The sequence below is a fragment of the Peromyscus californicus genome, unplaced genomic scaffold, assembly GCF_007827085.1.
Source record: "Peromyscus californicus insignis strain IS unplaced genomic scaffold, ASM782708v3 Scaffold_4__1_contigs__length_199733344, whole genome shotgun sequence".
NCBI lineage: Eukaryota > Metazoa > Chordata > Mammalia > Rodentia > Cricetidae > Peromyscus > Peromyscus californicus.
The window spans coordinates 171,103,445-171,117,090 of record NW_026294562.1 but is presented as its reverse complement, the minus strand read 5'-3'; the positions used below and the strand labels follow the sequence as shown (position 1 = coordinate 171,117,090).

General features: G+C 46.2%; 1 protein-coding gene across 1 annotated transcript in view; it reads left to right on the top strand.

Moving 5' to 3' along the window:
* The window catches only part of LOC128124078 (CD177 antigen-like), a 93,266-nt gene that overhangs the window by 16,174 nt on the left and 63,446 nt on the right, over positions 1–13,646 (top strand).

Sequence of the window (13,646 nt, the reverse complement as noted above, 5' to 3'; positions counted from 1 at the left end):
ACTGTTGACATAGAAAAGGCTTAGAGAGAAAGAATCATTATTATTTTATTTTGGAGTTGGCATTTGTCTGAGGTAGATCTGGCCTGTCCAGATAGAGACATGTGATATTTACCTGAGGTAGATCTGGCCTTAGTACTCTGCTTAATTTTTATCTGAGACAAGCCTTATTAGAGGTAGTTTATTTAAGGCACCTGTTTCCCTTATTAGGTTAGCATTTAGGAAACGCAGGTGATCAGGTGCTGAGTATTGAACGATGATAGATTATTGCATTACATTATTCCTTACCGCCTGGATATTTTTTTTTTTTTTTTTTTTTTTTTTGGTTTTTCGAGACAGGGTTTCTCTGTGTAGCTTTGCGCCTTTCCTGGAACTCACTTGGTAGACCAGGCTGGCCTCGAACTCACAGAGATCCGCCTGGCTCTGCCTCCCGAGTGCTGGGATTAAAGGCATGCGCCACCACCGCCCGGCCCCGCCTGGATATTTTTGATGGTCCTTTTTTCCTCCGGCTCTGTGTGGCCCTGGTTGGGAAATGAAGGGGTGATACCTTATTCCTCTGGAATTGGTGACAAGGCAGTGGATCCTGGTGTCCTCTTGAGAGTGAGAGGCCTGGTGAGCTTGAGAGTGAGAGGCCCTGTTTGTTTCACTGTATATGAAGAGAGATTTTTCTGGGATGGAGGTGAGATAAAAGGTTTTAGATGAGACAGGTGGACCCAGTGAGGAAAGTCCTCGAGTTTAGCAGCTGTAGGAGTCATAAGAATTACCTTGAAGGGTCCCTGCCACTTAGGGGAAAGGGGTGAAGGGCGCTGGCCTGGAGGGAAGAGAAGAACCTGATCCCCAATGTGTATTGGAGGTGGACAATTATTGTCACACGGCCGAGGTAATGAACAGTCTGCATAGCTCCATAGAATAGACCTTAGGTGACATAAAAGGGGAGTTAACAGGCTATCTGGAATAGTTGGAAGTTTGGATAAAAGACCTGGTGTTAGAACTGGCCTTCCATACATTAGTTCAAATGGAAAGATTGAAAGAGGCTTTTTAGGGAGAGCCCTGAGCCTGAGGAGAGCTAGAGGCAATAATCTTACCCAGTCGAGATGAAGTTCCTGTGACATCTTAGTAAGAATAGTTTTTAAAGACCGGTTGGTACGCTCCACCTTTCCTGAGGATTGAGGATGGTATGGGATATGGAAATTCCAGGGAATATTTAACACCTTAGCTAGTGTCTGAGAAATCTGAGAAGTGAATTCTGGGCCATTGTCAGACTGGAGAGAAGCAGGGACTCCAAACCGAGGAATAATTTCTCGGAGAAGGAGGTCTGCAACTGTCTGAGCCCGCTTATTAGAAACCAGATATGCCTCCACCCAATTTGAAAATGAGTCCACCATCACGAGGAGATACTTAACTTTCCTGACGGTGGGCATATGGGTAAAATCGAGCTGCCAGTCAGTCCCTGGAAGGGAACCTCTAGCCTGGTGGGTGGGAAAAGACTGACTCCTGTACTTGGTATTGGGATCTGTTTTTTGGCAGATCTCACAAGAGGCAGTAATAGTTCTTAAGAACTGTAAATCCTCAGAGGTGGGCTGCAGGTGAGTTTTTACAAATTGAGACAGAGCAAGATTATTAGGATGAAAGAGCTGGTGTAGATAGGAAAGAATTTGTCTAGTGTCTGGAGTTCCCTGTGAGGGTGTAGGCTGTACTGTATGGATTCCCTGTGGTGGGTGAGGTGAGACTTGGCCCTGGAGGGCCGCTGTCCTGGCTGCCTGGTCAGCCCAGTTGTTTTCCTTAGAGATGATGAAGCTATCCATCTGATGAGACCAGCAGTGGACAATTCCTATAGCCCTGGGGAGGTGGGAAGCCTCCAGCATGGCCATTATTTGGCCTGAGTTAGATATGGATCCCCCTTTTGCTGTGAGAAGGCCACGCTCCCTCCAAATAGCAGCATGGGACAGGAGGATATGAAAAGCATATTTGGAGTCTGTGTAAACATTTAGAGATTGTCCCTGTGCCAATTGGAAGGCACGGGTGAGAGCTATCAGCTCAGCCTGTTGGTTGGTGGTGTGTGTGGGTAATGCCTGTGCCTCTACTATCTCAGTATCTGACACTATGGCATAACCCGCTTTACGGGTCCCTTCATATAAGAAGGAGCCATCTGTGAACCAGGTATAAGTAGCCTGAGGCAATGTGCCCTCCTGTATGTGTGAAGGGTGAGGTAGCAGGTCTTCTAAAGTTTCAGTGCAGGAATGAAAAGGAGAATAGTCAGCGTTAGGTTGAGGAAGGAGGCTTGAAATATTAAGAGGTGGACAGGTCTGGAAAGTAAGCATGGCATCCTCTAGTAATGCCACCTGGAGAGAAAGAACTCAGGAAGGAGGCAAAGTTTGTAAGCCTTTATAAGTTAAAAGATGGGACAGATTATGGTGAGAGAAAACAGTAATAGATGACCCAAAACTTAGCTTCTTTGATTCCCGAATAAGGAGCTCTGCAGCTGCTAAGGCACGGATGCAAGGTGCCCAGCCCTGACTGGTAAGGTCTAGCTTCTTTGACAGATAGGCTACAGGTGCAAAGGAGGGTCCCAGCTGATGCCCTAGAGTTCCCAGGGCAAATCCCTCCTTCTCTGCTACATAGAGGGAGAAGGGATGGGTTAAGTCTGGGAGATGGAGCGCTGGAGCCTGAAGAAGAGCCTGCTGGAGCTTTTGGAAAGGTTTAGTGACAGGATGAAGGAGGGGCTCGTGCGGTGAGCCCTGAGCTGCCTCGTATAAGGGGCGAGCAAGGAGAGAAAAAGATGGAACCCAGGACCGTACAAAGCCAGCTATTCCTAGGAAAGACAGAATCTCCTGTTTAGTAGAAGGGACTGTGAGGGACTGGATTAGATGCTTCCTGTCTACAGTAATAGCCTTGTGAGTTGGAGTAATGGATAGACCTAAATAGGTGACCTGGGGAGTTGACAGCTGAACTTTAGAAGGAGATACCCTGTAACTGCAGCTGGATAAGAAATTTAGGAGAGCAGAGGTGTTAGTTTGGCTAACCTGTAAGGACGGGCTACAGAGTAAAGTATCATCTACATACTGTATTAGTTTAGAGCCAGGGAGAGACAGAGAAAGAAGGTCAGAGGCCAGAGCTTGACCAAATAGGTGTGGACTGTCTCTGAATCCCTGAGGCAGAACAGTCCAGGTCAGCTGTGTGGACTGGTGGGTGTCAGGGTCAGTCCAGGTAAAAGCAAAGATACTGAGACTGAGGACTGAGAGGAATAGAAAAGAAGGCATCTTTGAGATCTAGAACTGAGAAGTGAGAGGTTCCTGAAGGGATAGTGGGCAGGAGAGTATAAGGGTTAGGCACTACAGGATGGAGAGGGACCACTGCAGAGTTAATGAGCCGGAGGTCTTGAACCAGGCGGTAGGTTCCGTTAGACTTTTTAACTGCAAGTATGGGAGTGTTAAAAGGTGAAGAGGTTAGGTGGAGCAGCTTTTTCCTGAGAAGGTCAGAAATGATAGGCTTAAGTCCTCTTAGGTTCTGGAGTGAGAGAGGATACTGAGCTTGGGTGATATACCTTGCAGGATCTTGTAGCTGGATAATAACAGGCTGATGGTGTCTAGCAATAGAAGGGTTCTGGGTATCCCAGATTTTTGGGTCTACCTGAGAAGCTGGTAGGGGAAAAGAATTGTTAGAGTCAGAAGAGTGAGTGGCTAGGAGGAGAAGTAAAGGAGCTGCTGGCGCGTCTGGGATGAGGCGAATGTGTGGAGCGAAAGAAATGGATGCTCCTACCTTAGCTAGAAGATCCCTCCCCATTAAAGGTACAGGGCAGCTTGGCACCACTAAGAATGTGTGTGTGAGAGGGATGCCTCTGAAAATGCAATTGAGTGGTGGTGTCTGATGAGGTAGATAAGGCTGTCCCCCAACCCCGACAATAGGGAGACGAGCAGGAGAGGTGGGCCCCCAAAACTCTCTCAGGACAGAGAAGGTAGCTCTGGTGTCCAAAAGGAACCAGATGGGGTGCCCATTGACCTTTATAATTACCCTAGGTTCCCTGTGTGAGATGGGAGTGAGATGGGAGTGGCCGGGGCAGAAACCGGGCAGCGTCAGTCCTCGCTGTAAGCCAAGCCTACAAAGTCAGCTGGAGGGTGGTCTTCATCTGGCATTCCTATGTCGCTTGGGACATTAGGACAGTCAGCTGACCAGTGACCCTTTTGGTAACAGTTTGGACAAGGCTTTGTCGGTGCTCTTCGTGGGCCGGCGGTGCAAGCCCGGGCCCAATGGCCTTCTCTCCCACACTTGAAACAGGGACCAGACGGCTTTCAGGGAGCCGGTCGGGCAGTGCTTGCCAGCATCTGGCAGCTCCTTTTATGGGCTTTTTCATCTCTTCCATGGTACACCTTAAATGCTATCGCCAGCATATCTGCCTGTGGAGTTAGAGGGCCGTTCTCCAAACGTTTAAGTTTATCCCTAATGTTAGGGAAGCTCTGTGAGACAAAGGGGGTCATTAGCAGCTGCCTGCCCTCAGGGTTCTCCGGGTCTAAGCTAGTGAACTGAAGTAGAGCCTTGGTGAGCCGCTCTAAGAAATGAGATGGATTTTCATCCTTATCTTGAATAACCATTTTTAGTTTTTCATAGTTTACTGGTTTTAGGGCAGCCTTACCGAGACCTGTCAGGAGACAGGTAATAAACCTATCTCTGGCTAGACAGCCACCCTGGGTGTTATAATCCCAGTGTGGCTCTCGGTCAGGAACCGCCTCAGCTCCTGGAGGGTGTGAAAGGTTAGTTTGATGAATTTCATCTGCGTGAATCCTAGCCTGCTCCCAAACCGGCCTGCGCTCCTCAGGAAGTAAATATTAGAAAGTATCATGAATATATCATGAAAGGTGAGACTATAAGATTGAGTTATATATTGAAACTGTTTAATAAAGGCAGCAGAATTAGAAGTATAAGAACCCAGCTTACTTTCTATCTGAGAGAGTTCTGCTAGAGAGAATGGAACATGAACTTTAATCAGTCCATCCACACCAGCCACCTCTCAGAAAGGGAGAACAGTGGAAGGTTTTGGATGGCTGGTATCCGGCAATTTAGCAGCCCGAGAGCGGGTGGTAGGAGGAGTGAAGTTTGGAGCTAGGGCAGGGCCTTTGGAACCGGCTGCTGCCGAGGAAGGAGCAGCTTTAGAAGAAGAAGAATCCGGAAGGGGAGCGGAAGGAACAGTTGTTCTAGGAGTTGGAGGTCAAATAGGTGGAGGTTCGTTAGCAGGATCTAGAGTCAGAGATTCCGGAGTCAGAGAATCCTCCGGTTCAGGCATAGCCAGGAGCATATGAGCAGGAGAGAAGGAATCCAGAAGAGACGGTTTAGCACTGAGAAAGAAAAACACTATGACATAGGGCAACTCTTTCCATCTGCCTGAGCGCTGACAGTAATTAGATAACTCCCGTAAAATATCGGGATCTAAGGAGCCGCTCGGCGGCCATTTTTTGTTGTTTTGTAAAGCATACTTTGGCCATTTTTTAGAACATAGACGAGTTAGCTTAGGAATCTTTATGTAAGGCATTAAACTGAGAGGTTTTAAAGCTTCAATAAGACAGCCTAACGGAGAGGAAGGACTAACAGGGTTGGAAGCCTTGTTTCCCATGTCTGCAGCAGAGAGGCAGAAAAAAATAAAAAAGAAAAAAACAAACGTGATCCGGAGACAAGGCCCCAGGCATCCCCAAGGCCAAGGATGGATACCAGGCACAAGCTGCTCCTTGGCTCGTCAGCCACAGAAGCAGGGGCCTCCCGCCACTCGAGGAAAGGTTTCCCTGGGAATCCAGACAGCGTCTGCCGCTTCGTCAAGTCAGATGAACGTGTCAGCCCCATGTGGCCCCCAGGACGCACCCAACGGCGGTGGTCCCAATGCGAGAAATATGCAAACATGCCCAACCATGGAGGTGTGTTGTGAACCCATCATCCCTTTTAAAAAAAGAGAAAAATATTGTGGTTGAGTGGGTATGGGGCGACATTTCTCTCAAAGATTGCTTCCGGCTGAATAGTGGGTGTCAGTTGGCTCTTGGGGGAAATGGGGAGGGTAACTTGTGAAGTCCTGGGATGATGGTGGGGAGGTCCTGGAATGACGTTCTGCCATCCCCTTGTTCTGCAGCTGTTCATCTGTCCTGTGGCTGGGAACCTTCTGTTTGACAAGATACTGTTGACATAGAAAAAGCACCTGGATATTTTTGATGGTCTTTTTTGCCTCCGGCTCTGTGTGGCCCTGGTTGGGAAATGAAGGGGTGATACCTTATTCCTCTGGAATTGGTGACAAGGCAGTGGATCCTGATGTCCTCTGGAGCTTTGAGAGTGAGAGGCCCTATTTGTTTCACTGTATATGAAGAGAGATTTTTCTGGGATGGAGATGAGATAAAAGGTTTTAGATGAGACAGGTGGACCCAGTGAGGAAAGCCCTCAAGTTTAGCAGCTGTAGGAGTCATAAGAATTACCTTGAAGGGTCCCTGCCACTTAGGGGAAAGGGGTGAAGGGCGCTGGCCTGGAGGGAAGAGAAGAACCTGATCCCCAATGTGTATTGGAGGTGGACAATTATTGTCACACAGCTGAGGTAATGAACAGTCTGCATAGCTCCATAGAATAGACCTTAGGTGACATAAAAGGGGAGTTAACAGGCTATCTGGAACAGTTGGAGGGTTGGATAAAAGACCTGGTGTTAGAACTGGCCTTCCATATATTAGTTCAAACAGAGAAATTGAAAGAGGCTTTTTAGGAAGAGCCCTGAACCTGAGAAGAGCTAGAGGCAATAATCTTACCCAGTCGAGATGAAGTTCCTGTGACATCTTAGTAAGAATAGTTTTTAAAGACCAGTTGGTATGCTCCACTTTTCCTGAGGATTGAGGACAGTATGGAATACAAAAATGCCACGGAATGTTAAGAGCCTTAGCTAGTGTCTGAGAAATCTGAGAGGTGAACTCCTGTCCATTGTCAGACTGAAAAGAAGCAGGAACCCCAAACTGAGGAATAATTTCTTGGAGAAGGAGGTTTGCAACTGTCTGAGCCCACTTATTAGAAACCAGGTATGCCTCCACGAGAGGAGAGGCTGGCAAGGGAAAGAACTGTTAGAGTCAGTAGAGTGAGTGGCTAGGAGAAGGAGGAGGGGAGCTGCTGGTGCATCTGGGATAAGGCGAATGTGTGGAGCGAAAGAAATGGATGCTCCTACCTTAGCTAGAAGATCCCTCCCCATTAAAGTTACAGGGCAGCCTGGAACCACTAAGAATGTGTGTGTGAGAGGGATGCCTCTGAAATGCAATTAAGTGGTGGTGTCTGATGAGGTAGGTAAGGCTTTCCCCCAACCCCGACAATAGGGAGATGAGCAGGAGAGGTGGGCCCCCAAAACTCTCTCAGGACAGAGTAGGTAGCTCTGGTGTCCAAAAGGAACCAGATGGGGTGCCCATTTACTTTTATTATTACCCTTGGTTCCCTGTGTGAGATGGGATTGGCCAGGACAGAAACTGGGCAGCGTCAGTCCTCGCTGTAAGCCAAGCCTACAAAGTCAGCTGGAGGGTGGTCTTCGTCTGGCATTCCTATGTCGCTTGGGACATTAGGACAGTCAGCTGACCAGTGACCCTTTTGGCAACACTTTGGACAAGGCTTTGTTGGTGCCCTTCGTGGCCCGGAGGTGCAAGCCCGGGCCCAATGGCCTTCTTTCCAGCACTTCAAACAGGGACCAGATGCTTTCGGGAAGCCGGTCGGATGGTGCTTCCCAGCATCTGGCAGTTCCTTTTCTGGCTTTTTTCATCTCTCCCATGGTACACCTTAAATGCTATCACCAGTACATCTGCCTATGGAGTTAGAGTGCCGTTCTCCAAACATTTAAGTTTATCCCTAATGTCAGGGAAGCTCTGTGAGACAAAGTGGGTCATTAGCAGCTGCCTGCCCTCAAGGTTGTCCAGGTCTAAGCTAGTGAACTGAATTAGAGTCTTGGTGAGCCGCTCTAGGAAGTGAGATGGATTTTCATCCTTATCCTGAATTATCATTTTTAGTTTTTTATAGTTTACTGGTTTTAGGGCAGCCTTACCGAGACCTGTCAGGAGACAGGTAATAAACCTATCTCTGGCTAGACAGCCACCCTGGGTGTTATAGTCCCAGTGTGGTTCTTGGTCAGGAACCGCCTCAGCTCCTGGGGTGTGTGAAAGGTTAGTCTGATGAATTTCCTCTGCATGGGTCCTAGCCTGTTCCCATACCGGCCTGCGCTCCTCAGGAAGTAAATTATTAGAAAGTATCATGTATGTATCATGAAAGGTGAGACTATAAGATTGATTTATATATTGAAACTGTTTAATAAAGGAAGCAGAATTAGAAGTACAAGAACCCACGTTAGTTTCTATCTGAGAGAGTTCTGCTAGAGAGAATGGAACATGAACTTTAATCAGTCCGTCCACACCAGCCACCTCTCGCAAAGGGAGAACAGTGGAAGGGTTTGGATGGCTGGAATCAGGCAATTTGGCAGTTCGAGAGTGGGTAGTAGGAGGAGTGAAGGTCAGAGCCAGGGCAGGGCCTTTGGAAACGACCACTGCCGAGGGAGGAGCAGCTGCTGCCAAAGGAAGATCAGCTTTAGAAGGAGAAGAATCCAGAAGAGGAGCTGAAGGAACAGTCGCCCTAGGAGCAGGAGTGGGAGCCGGAGGTCGAATAGGTCGAACAGGTAGAGGTTCGTTAGCAGGATCTAGAGTCAGAGATTCCAGAGTCAGAGAATCCTCCCGTTTAGGCATAGCTAAGAGCATATGAGCAGGAGAGAAGGAATCCAGAAGAGATGGTTTAGCACTCAGAAAGAAAAATGCTATCACGTAGGGCAACTCTTTCCATTTGCCTGTTCGCTGGCAGAAATTAGATAACGCCTGTAAAATATCAGGATCTAAGGAGCTGCTCGGCGGCCATTTTTTGTTGTTTTCTAAAGCATATTTGGGCCATTTCTTAGTACAGAGATGGGTCAGCTTAGGAATCTTTAAGTAAGGCATTAAGCTGAGAGGTTTTAAAGCTTCAAGAAGACAGCCTAATGGAGAGGAAGGACTAATAGGGTTGGAAGCCTTGTTTCCAATGTCTGTAGCAGAGAGGCAGAAAAATAAAAAAATAAAACGTGATCCAGAGCCAAGGCCCCAGGCATCCCTAAGGCCAAGGACAGATACCGGGCACAGGCCGCTAATTGGCTCATCAGTCACAGAAGCATGGGCCCCACCATGTGAGGCAAGGATTCCCCAGGAATCTGGATAGCGTCTGCCGCTTGCCAAGCCAGATGAACATGTTGGCCTCACGTGGCCCCCAGGATGCACCCAATGGTGGTGGTCCCACTGTGAGAAATATCTCAGGCTGCAGATGTGGGAGATGGCTAGAAATTTAGGCCTGCAATAGGGACCAACCGTAGCCAATAAAGACCATGGCCAGGGATTCCCCCGGTTTCAAGAATACGTGTGAGGCACCGGATGCTCAACAGTCATTCTCACAGATTCAGGAAACTGTTTATGCTGGCCGAAAAGTGGGAGGACTCACCAATCAGAGAAAGCGGTGTTCGATGTAATTTTGGTATGGCCAGGCAAAATGGACAGCGGTCTGTCGCGTACGGAGCAGAGTCCCCCGTGTGTGTGCAGCAGTCCCCGGTTTATGGGTTTTCAGGTGCAGGGTGCCCGGAAGTGCCCACTCCGTTTCTGTACCATATGTTAGTTATTTTGCAGTGCTCTTACCCTGCAAGGAAATGTCATGAAACATGACAGAATCCGCTAACAAGAGTTTTATTAAGATGAAAGGGACAGATGAGTGCCCAGGTCTGTGGAAGAGACACGTGTGTAGAGAAGAAGAAGAGGAGGAGAGAGAGAGAGAAAGCCAGAATATGGTGCGGGCTTATAAAGGCTGGGTGTGCACAGGTTGATGTAACTACATCATGCATGTGTGTAGATCACATGGCTGTGTTGCGTGCTTATGCAACCATGTAAAGTCACCTGACACCTTGACCCGGAAATGGCTATTTTGACCTGGAACTGGCTAGGTGGAAGTGTCCAGGCCCGCTGGGCATGCGCAAACACGCCCAACCATGAGGGCTTGTTGTGAACCCATCACTAAGGAATATTAACTCTCCCTTTTCTTTATAATTTTTTAAGCAAAGTCTCAAGCCTATTTAGAAAATCCAAATGTTTCTGTTTAAACAGTTCCATTTGTAACACAAAACCAGTTCCATTGTAGGGCCCTGGTCTCCTCCCATATTGAGTAAAGCCATTGCCTGCTTGCTGACCTTGACCAGATGTCCTCCCTATGCTAATTCCCTGCTGGTTTCCACCCTCCTGAATGCTTAAGGGAAGTTCCTTGTTTGTGTATCCTGCATATTGGGCGTTAACAGCTTAGATGCAAGATTGTAAACATCAGTAGCAAACTTCTGCCCTCTTGGGTTCTCCCAATGTGCTGTAAGCCTGTATTTAAGGTTTCCTCTCTCTTTCAAAAATTGACATTCTGCTGAGGCGAGTGACCCGCTGTCTTTGTCTCTGTTTTTCGATCCACAGCCCCTCGCTCGGACATGGTGAACAGGTGGTGGTAGCACGGGCGTTATCGCTACATTCCATAAGTAATTCCATTTTTACATAAACAGTTCTATTTTTAACACAGAATATTTCATGTATCACCAGCATACATGCATACACAAAACTGCATCTTGAGTCTAGGTAGAAACAATAAATTTCTTCATTTAAACAGTTCCATTTTTAACACAATTCCAGAAAACATTTCCCAGGTCATTACTATAAGCAAATTCAAAGTTGTCCCATTGCAACAAAATCACTATTGTTCATTTCATTTCTTAAGTCCCCAAATTCAAATAATAAATTCTGGGGTCAACCTTCCAAATATTAAGAAATCCATAACCAAAATCTTTTAGTTTTATCTCATTTTTTTAAGTTCAAAAAGTTCAAAAAAAGTAAATTCTGGCATCAGACTTTCACTTCCAAATATGAAGAGACGTTTTACAACTAAAACTTTTTGCAGTTAACAATTTTAGTTCCAACAAGCGTCTCTGCAACTTTCATTCTCAAGCCAGAGAAATTTTTAGTTACAGTAATATTTTAAAATGCACCATTTTTGCTGTTAGCTCAGGTTTTTCTGTGTTGCGTTGATTTTCCATAGATCTCAGCTGTGGATGCCTTGTGCTGGTTCTGGCATCTGCCATTCTTAGCTTCTTAGTGGCTTCTGGAGCTTTTGAAACCATTCAGACTGCCTACTTTGCAGTCTACTAGGACACTACCTTCTGTGTCTCAGGTTCTTTCACCATATACATTAGCTTACTTTGAGAAAAAGCATTTTCAGGATTTAGTATTCACTTCATTAGCTTTAACTCCTGATGTTATCATTATTAGCAGCTGTAATATTTAGCATTGATTTCTTATAAGGAACTTTCAGGTGAAGCAACTAATTTTTTTAAGATGATTTTTCTGAAGTTTGTTCCCCATCTATAAAGCAGTCATTTCTTTTTGAATGCCTGTTTCCTTGTATCCTTATTAGATTTGCAAAGGAATTACTCATTGCAGGCAGTTTGATCAAAAGGCAAATAATTTTATTTTCCCATAAGTTTCTTCATATCTAAGACAACGTTCAGTGTATAAACTGATTTCTCTTGCTTTCTTAAGGATTTTAAAGTGGCTTGTTTGCTCTTAAAGGTAGCTTTTTGTCATCCAACTACCTTAAAAATTTGCACAGCTATTAGAGTAAATAAGGCATTTTACCAATGGAGCCCCAAACCACGAAGCAGCTAGTTCCGTATCCTTTCAATTTTTCATTGGTACTGACACTTAAACTCTTAGATGATTTTCCTCCTTATTCTTTTAAAAGCTGTATTTTAAGTTTACCGTTAATGTATTTTCAAGCTGACAAAAGTGTTTCAGGGCAATGTTGCCATCTTTAGCAGAAAAACTACCTTTCCCAGAATGCATTTCCCTTATATCAGTCCCCTATTGCAAGCTAGCTTTTGGACTTCATTTCCCATAGCTCTTTTCGGGTCTGAGAGTCAACTGGTTCTCTTTTTTACAAATTCTTGCCCAGGAGGTTTGAACAGCGTTTGCAATGGGAGATTTGAACAAGCATTTTACATTTTCAGCTATGGCATATTGGGAGATTTCTATTCTCTCCTCAGCTGGCTTTAACAGGTGTTTCTCCTTCACAAGACACTAGCCCCAGATCAGAACTGCACCTGCCTCATTAGCCGGCATTGAGGCTGGCATTTCTGATAGCAACTTTCCTCGGGGCTTGTGTTTGTTTTAGCCAGTCAGTGAAAAACATGATTATGTACAACAGCTTTTCCATAGCTCTTTCAGAGAGATTTTCTCCCACTAATCTATCTCATTTTCCTTGTTCCTTCCCACCCAGATGCAGAGCTTCAGGTATCTGTCTGCAGCTCTGTACCTCTGCTAGCTGCTTTTGGAGGTAGGGGCTTTTTTTTCTCCCCCTGAATCTGCCTCAAATTCTAGCAGCTTTTTCAGGTCATATATTTTTGGGGGAGGTTTATGTCCCTTCTCTGTTTCTTCAGAGTCTCCCTGACAGTATCCAGTTTGGTCTCAGTTTATCCCCTCTACCCCAGAAACAGTTTCTGACACTACAGTTGCAGCTTTCCCTGCTACTGAAGGTAGGGATTTTTTGTCCGTTTCTGTTTTTGGGGTCTGTGTGGTTTGTGTTCATAAATCAAGCTTAGCAAGGGAGGTTTTTGCCATCTCTAAGCTCACATTAGGACAGGTGTTTTTCCCCGAGGTCTTTCACCTGACCCAGTCCCCCCAGTGGGTTGCATTTGCTTGTCTGAGTGCTCAAGGACAGAGCTTATGCCAGAGGCAATCACCCCCTTAGGGCTACACTCCCTCATCTCATCGGGAGTCAGTTGAAACAAAGCTTTTTTCAATGAGGTGCTTTCTCTGACAGAAAAGAAAGCTTTACTCCTGGATAGTTCTGTTCTGCCCTGGCTGGGCTCTTTCCCCAGACAGCATTCTGACTCTGCAGCAAAACTGCTTCAGACACAGTTCAGCTTTACTGTTTTCCCAGAAAGGTCCTTATTGGATAGGAAAGCTTTTTTCTCAGAGTTCTTTTTGCAGCTGTGGACCTATCAAGCCGGGACTTGTAGGAAAGCGGACAACTGTGCTATTCCCACTGGCTTTAGCTTTGTTTGTTCATTAGCAATCTTCTCCTGGGTCCTGCACCTTCCTGCCTCAGCTCTGCTCCAGAAGTTTACAACTGCAGGAACCTTAGTATTCCTGAAATGCACTCCAACTCAGAAGACACTGGCCAGTCACCTCTGTGTTTTTGCTCAGAAGAGAGGATACAATGCTAACAGTGTTTGCATTGCTTCAGGGGATCTTTGCATTAGGACAATTAGGAGCACATTTTCATTCTGAAATGCTCACTCAGAAACAAAACCCTTGATGCCTCAGCTCGGCTGTAACTGAAAAGCTTGGCTTTTTTGCTTTTCTCAAGTAAGGTTTCCTGCCCTTTTGGGCTTTCTTTAGCTCTTTACCCACACTCTCCCAAGTGTCCCCCTCAGGGGACTTTGACCCACTGTCTTTTACTAGCTTGAAGAGACAGCTTAGAAGAGGTTTTTAGGAACTTGTCCCTGCCTCCTGTATTGCAGGGAGGATTTTTAAAGCTTGAAAGACAGAACTTAGAGAGGTTTTGCTGTCTTA